At 40.9% G+C, this 6,878-nt stretch overlaps 1 pseudogene; it reads left to right on the top strand.

Annotated features, from left to right (window-relative positions):
* LOC102189232 lies at window positions 2,809-4,792 on the top strand (annotated as a pseudogene).

Here is a 6,878-nt window from a genome sequence, read left to right as displayed (position 1 = left end):
TTGTGACTGAAATTATTTTATAGAATGTATCTCAAGGCTGTATTGTCCATGATCTCTCCTCGGTGTTTTGAAGTGTGTTGACTCTTAGATAGGCCTTGAATGAATATGAAATTATCCTTCCCCCACAGACAGCGATGAATCAACTACAAATGGTTTGATTTCTGAAATGATCCCTAAGGCTGACATAAGAAAATGATGCTGATCAGGATCAATAATGCTGGACTATCAATCCACAAATTACTATGCATGCCTTGATTTAGAATTGGGAAATAAGAAGGATAAAATCAAGATCACTTAAACATCTGTATTGTTTTGCTATGTATATTATAAAAGTATACTGCAAATGGCATTAGAAGTTTGCCTTATTTTCTACCCAACGTGAAATAAAAGAGCACACATTAAAAAAACTGTCAAATGGACATTAATCTTAAAATATGCCTCTGCCATTAGCAGAGCAACTAAAACAGATTTTTGGTTTCAGGCTTCATAACATTTAAGAGAGAAGTATTTTAAGCTGAGAAATGTCTTAAGCTAAAAGTCTTCACGGTACTTATTTCATTTATATAGAATTTTGAGAGTCTGAAACCCCACTTTCCTAAAGGATTAGTGTTCTTAATGATCATTTTCCAAAAGTTACAGCTGCTGTTTTACTAAGTTCATATTTATTACTTTGTGTAAAGCTTTTTTTTCTCCCACTAGCAAAGAACAAAACAACACCATAAAGAGCAAACACAAATTCTAAGGTTTATAAATTCTTTATGACTTAAATATCTTATGTCATAATGTCACCATAGAGTACTTAGGGATTTTATGTGGTATGGAATTTTATATGGAATAGTAAAAGGAAATAAATTATCATAGGTTGTAATTTTTCATATATATCTATATATTTATATATCAAACTGTATTTGTATAATTATATATATAGTATATATAAAATTATGCACATATATACATGCACAGATGTCTTCCCCTGGATTCCCTTGAAAACTGAATGTAACAAAAGGCTGCAGTACTAATGCATTTTTGGAAGGAGAACCCCAGGGTGAGGACTTCCTTGGTGGTCCAGTGGTTAAGAATCTGCCTTCCAATGCAAGGGATGCAAGTTCAAGTTCTGGTCAGGGAACTGAGATTCTCACATGCCTTGAGGCAGCTGAGCCCCTGTGCCACAACTATTGAGCTCGCATACCCCCACTAGACAGCCCGCATTCCACAGTCTTCAGAGCCCACGTGTTCTGGAGCTCATACACCTAAGCTAAGACCCAATGCAGCCCCAAATAAAAGAATAAATAAAAGTAAAAAAAAGAAAAAAAGAATTGCAAGTTAACAAGAGTGAAGAAAAGGGCAAGTGTGGCAGCGAACAATGGGAAGCACATCCAAGCTGACATGTTATCATACTGACCACTGCTTCACAAAGAGCCACAGTGAGACGTAGCCACGCTGGCAGCTGGGCACCTGCTTGGCCGTGTGTGGTATGGCCTACCCAGATGGCACGGCAGAACCTTGTATCTCTAACAGCCCATCTCAGGGAAGAAGTGAGATGACATTTATCTTCCTGCTCTCTTTCGTCTTCTGTTTCTTGTTGGTTGCAGCTGGACTCATGAGAGTTGATGCACGTACACTTAGAAAGTTCTCTCACCTGGTCCCTTCAGCAGCTTTGGGGAAGCCATCACAGTCTGTGCAATGTGTGCTTCTAAAAGTGGTGAAAGGAACCAGGGGCTCCATATATTTTTGCTTGTTTGGTCTCAGGTATAAAATCACACATCAGACCCACAAGTAGCTCTCGGGGTCAGAAACTGGATGGAGGAAGTTGCTGAGGGCCTGGGAGTCAGGTGAGGTCAAGAGAATGTAGGTAGGAGGATAAAATGTGATAATACAATATCAGCTAGTCAATCTCAGATGCAGCATCAGTACCAACATAATATATGATGCATCCTCAAACCTCTGCACTAAAGAAAGAGAAAGAAGTATTATAAGCTTGTACAGAATACAATATGAAAATATGCCAAACTTTGGAATGGGTGTTTATATTTCCTGAGATCCAAGTTAAAAATCTGAAAACAGAGTAATGAAGATTTATTTGGGAGACTTGGCTTAGGAAGCTAAAGAAAACCATCTTTATCTGTCATCCTCTCTTTCACTCCTTGGATTAACCACTTGCAGTAAAAATTCGTCTTGAAATAGACAGGAGAGTCTTCCAAACAATGCCAAGAATTGGATGCTTAGTAAGAGCTGTCTCCCAGAGCAGAAGAAATAGATCTTTGGATTTTAAACAGCTTTCCCCTAGGCTGCCTGTAAACAAAAAGAGGTAGGAAGCCAACAATACAAGTGGAGAAGTTGAATCAATAAACCTGAAACTCAGAAAACGGCAGTGTGAGTAACAATTTTTCAGATAAACAAGGCTGAGAATTATAAGTGCTTAATTTACATGTATTTTCTAGGTACTGTAGGAAGAGATCTATATAGGAAAACATACATTCTAGAAATCAAAAAGATGAGGGTTCAGAATATTAGACCAATACTCTTATAAACAGAAAGTCATTATGTAGTAAAGTGTCACGAGCAAGTTGATTTAAAAATACCTAAGGGGCAGGTTTGGTTCCTATATGTGTGCACAGTGCATACCCAGATCTACCACAGTGGATGTCTTGGCAAGGCTCTCTTTATATTGTGGCACTCGGGCATCTAGGGCTTTTGGGTCTGTGTGTAACTGTCCAGCTAGCAGCTAGGGTCACTGCCCTCCCTACCCCCTCCTCAGCTCGCTCAGCTCCCCCATTGCAGCCCAGCAGAGAGAGAGTTTGGCAAGGGATGGAGCAGGCAGACGGATGTGCTAAAGCCACACTCCCTGCCCAGGCCAATCTGATCGGCATCCCGTGCCAGCACTTCGCAGGTGAACAGGTCAGTGTGGAGGACATGCAGGCAGTCTTGGAAGCCTATGGGAGCAAACCCTGCTGAGTGGGCAGTGTGTGCCAAGTTCGACCAGTACAAGTGTACCTGAAACCTGGAGAATCAAGGAAATGGAAAATTCAATCTCGTGATTCTATGGGTGAAAGACGTGGCAACAGTATCCATGATCGCACCGACTCCTGTGGCTCTCTGGGTATGCTGCAGGGAAATCTAAAAGACATTATTCTTCAAACTTCAGATCAAGAAGTCTGTACGAATCTTGAGGGAAAACCAGTGTACCTACATCAACGATTCCATTGGCTTACATCGAGTACAGACTATCAGCCATACAGAACCTACCCTGAGCCTTCACTTGAACAGTTCTGCCGGGAGCCAGCGTGAGGAATCCCACCCATGGCAAAGGTCATGAGGAAGGAAGCCCGACAAAACGCAAAGGCGTGATCTGGCTTCAGGGGTTCCCCCTGAGTTTTCCTGAACATCTACCCTCCAAAACCAGAGCAGGCCTGATTTTATCGTACTGTGCTTTTCCACTCTTCTGACACTCTCTGGAAAAAGTTAACTTAGGGCTTCAGTCTTCTGCATTTGAAAGGAATGTTTCAGGTCAAACCCCCTGGGATAGCTCTCTAACTTGCCTAACAGGTTCCCCCAGACTTTTTACAACTTGTGAATTGTTTACAGCCCCCCAACCGTGAGAGGCACAAAGGTTAAAGCATCTTAAAGATACAGAGCCTTTTCTAAAGAGCTAAAAATCCTATTGGTGATGGGTTTTCACTGTTGAGTCAATGACTGTTGCCAGGCCTCCATATTCTTTATCTTTTAACACCTGAAGGATATTAATCAATGTAATTGGGATATAGAAAAAGGAATATAGTAGTTTTGATGTTAGCAACACTAGACTTTTGAGTTAATTACTTTCCTTTTGTTATAAATCACTGTACTCCTTTTACTTGTTGTAAAGTGTTGTGCCTTTGCTATGTAAGAATGTAACTTTATTTAGTGCTTTCTGAGAGTGGCACCAGACTTTGGGAAGAACAAGACAAATTAGTCTTCTGGTTGACAAACCCTTATCAGAAAAGGGCCGTAAAATGTTAACTGGCCCTCTGGCCAGACGATGATGTAAATCACCTAAGACTTGTGTATACAACTAGGTATGCAGAAAGAAAGCCTGGTTTTAATAAGAGTCAGGGCTGCTGATGCTGCATAATTTTATATTATCCATTGATGTCTATGTACATAAAAAGGTATAAAAGGCCTTTCTGGACAATGGGGGATGGGCCAGTCACTGGACTGGTTTCCCCCATGTCTTTACTCTATTTTCTGGCTGAATTCCCATCTGGGGCGTGGAGGCTCGCCATGTATACTTACTTGCCCTGGCTTTTAGATCCACGCGAGAGGGAGCCTAAAGTGGGGCACCCCCTGCTATTCAAGAGGACGCCGGTAGCCTAATGTAGATGGTGCAAGTTCCTTGTCTGGAACTTTATTGGCTTTCCACATAAACCAAGTTATTCAGCCTCTTTTCTCCACTAAATTTTCCTACTACACTATTTCCTCTTAATCTCTCTTTATATTTCTAAATAAATAAGCTTTCCTCGCCTATGCTGTTCACCCTTCGAATTACCCTGGATCCACCGGGGCAGGACCCCGGCACAGTTTGCCTCACCAACTTGATGGACATGAGTTTGGGTGAACTCCGGGAGTTGGTGATGGACAGGGAAGCCTGGCGTGCTGCAATTCATGGGGTCGCAAACAGATACGACTGAGCGACTGATCTGAACTGATGCCTTTGATCAAAGAACAGGATGTAAAAACAGTCACCCTGACATACCATAGCAACTCTGGAATCAGGACTCCACCTACAACTTCAGGATCACTGGAGAACAACTAAGGAACACCAAACCCTCAGAGATCTTACTTTAAGTTCCAGGAAAAGTTTTGCCTTGGGAAAGGTTTCCCACCATTTGCTGTCCAGTAATACTACTCCTTGGAAGGAAAGTTATGACCAACCTAGATAGCATATTCAAAAGCAGAGACATTACTTTGCCAACAAAGGTCCATCTAGTCAAGGCTATGGTTTTTCCAGTGGTCATGTACAGATGTGAGAGTTGGACTGTGAAGAAAGCTGAGCGCTGAAGAATTGATGCTTTTGAACTGTGGTGTTGGAGAAGACACCTTGGACTACAAGGAGATCCAACCAGTCCATCCTAAAGGATATCTATCCTAGGTGTTCTTTGGAAGGAATAATGCTAAAGCTGAAACTCCAGTACTTTGGCCACCTCATGCGAAGAGTTGACTCATTAGAAAAGACTCTGATGCTGGAATGGATTGGAGACAGGAGGAGAAGGGGACGACAGAGGATGAGATAGCTGGATGGCATCACTGACTCAATGGACAAGAGTTTGGGTGAACTCCAGGAGTTGGTGATGGACAGGGAGGCCTGGTGTGCTGCAATTCATGGGGTCGCCAAGAGTCGGACATGACTGAGGGACTGAACTGAGCTGAACTGAATATACTTTACAAGGCCAATGCTTAGATCATTAATACTGTAAAGCAAATGTTAATTATAAGGCATTAAGTAAGCAAATAGTGCCCTAAGCAACTATAGAAGAAAAAAAATCACACTAACTTGTGATTTTAAAATACCAAATCAGGGGCACCACTGCTTTTACTCTCAAAATCCACTGGAACCATACTTTGAATGTTGATGAAGGTGTTCATGGTTTTTGGAAACACGTTCTCTGAATTGTAATTAGAAATAAATAAATGTAATACAAGGCATCAAACCACCTGTCTAGTTACTTGAAGGACTAAATGTAGATGTCTTCAATATACTTGGTATGTTCTTAATATTTGAAGAGAATTCTTTACATCTGTGCATTTTAGTTTTCCAGTATTATTTTACAAATACCTGTTCTGTAAATAATAGAGTATTGTAGACAGAGAAACTTAAGGCACATTGCCATTTGGTACTGAAATGAAGGACATAAGATTTAGAAGAGTACATGTACCCAAACCCACAACAAACCAAAATTAGAAGCTCATGTCTATTTTGTGTCCAGTGGTCAAACTTTGTACTGCTGCCAGAATGGCCAAATAATTTTAATAAAATGGATTTAAACATAAAAAAATAAAAATCAGGGGCAATTAACTTTGGGGTGGGATTCTAGAAGTACCCATTAGAATTCTAGATAAAGAAGACAAAAATGCACACTCTTGAAATGCAAAAGCTTTCAGGAGATAAAAATATCTTTATGGTGGTTGGTGGTTTTGCTGCTAAATCATGTCTAAGTCTTGTGACCCCACAGAATGTAGCCTGCCACGTTCCTCTGACCATGGGATTTCCCAGATGAGAATACTAGAGTGGGTTGCCATTTCCTTCTCTAGGGGATCTTCCTGACCCAGGGATTGAACCCAGGTCTCCTGCACTGCAGGTGGATTCTTTACCACTGAGCCACCAGGGAAAGCCAAAAATATCTTTAGGAATGTCTTAACTATGTGTTTGATATTCTAGGAAGATCTAACAGATTTTACATTATTTATAGTCTGGTGGCAAATCACTTCTATTGTTAATGTTAAATATATATATATATATTTGGAACGTCTGTTAGAGATTGCTCCATAGAAATGAAACCTCTACATATGGAGTTTCAGGTTTATGGCCTGTGGGCAAATCATGCCTACTGATGTTTTTCAAAATATTTTCAAAATTAGGAAAAATTATTGTTGAAATTTACTATCTGGCCATACTAAGTGCTCAATCGTTCACAGCTGATACTGGCTGGAGATAAGTGTAGCAAGGATGCCCTTGACATGGGTGCTCTTCTGTTACCTCGCTTCATGACTATTCTATTGAATAAACTTCATCGCCTCCTGTAGGTGTAACTGTGCGCCTCCTCAAACAGCCACCTTGAAGGAAATGAATCCAGAGAGATTCCCCCGAGTGTTCATCTTTTTGACTGTTAGTGCTTGCTGGT

This window comes from Capra hircus, chromosome 16, assembly GCF_001704415.2.
Source record: "Capra hircus breed San Clemente chromosome 16, ASM170441v1, whole genome shotgun sequence".
Taxonomy (NCBI): Eukaryota; Metazoa; Chordata; class Mammalia; order Artiodactyla; family Bovidae; genus Capra; species Capra hircus.
The sequence above is the reverse complement of the archived record's forward strand: the minus strand, read 5'-3'. Positions and strand labels throughout refer to the sequence as shown.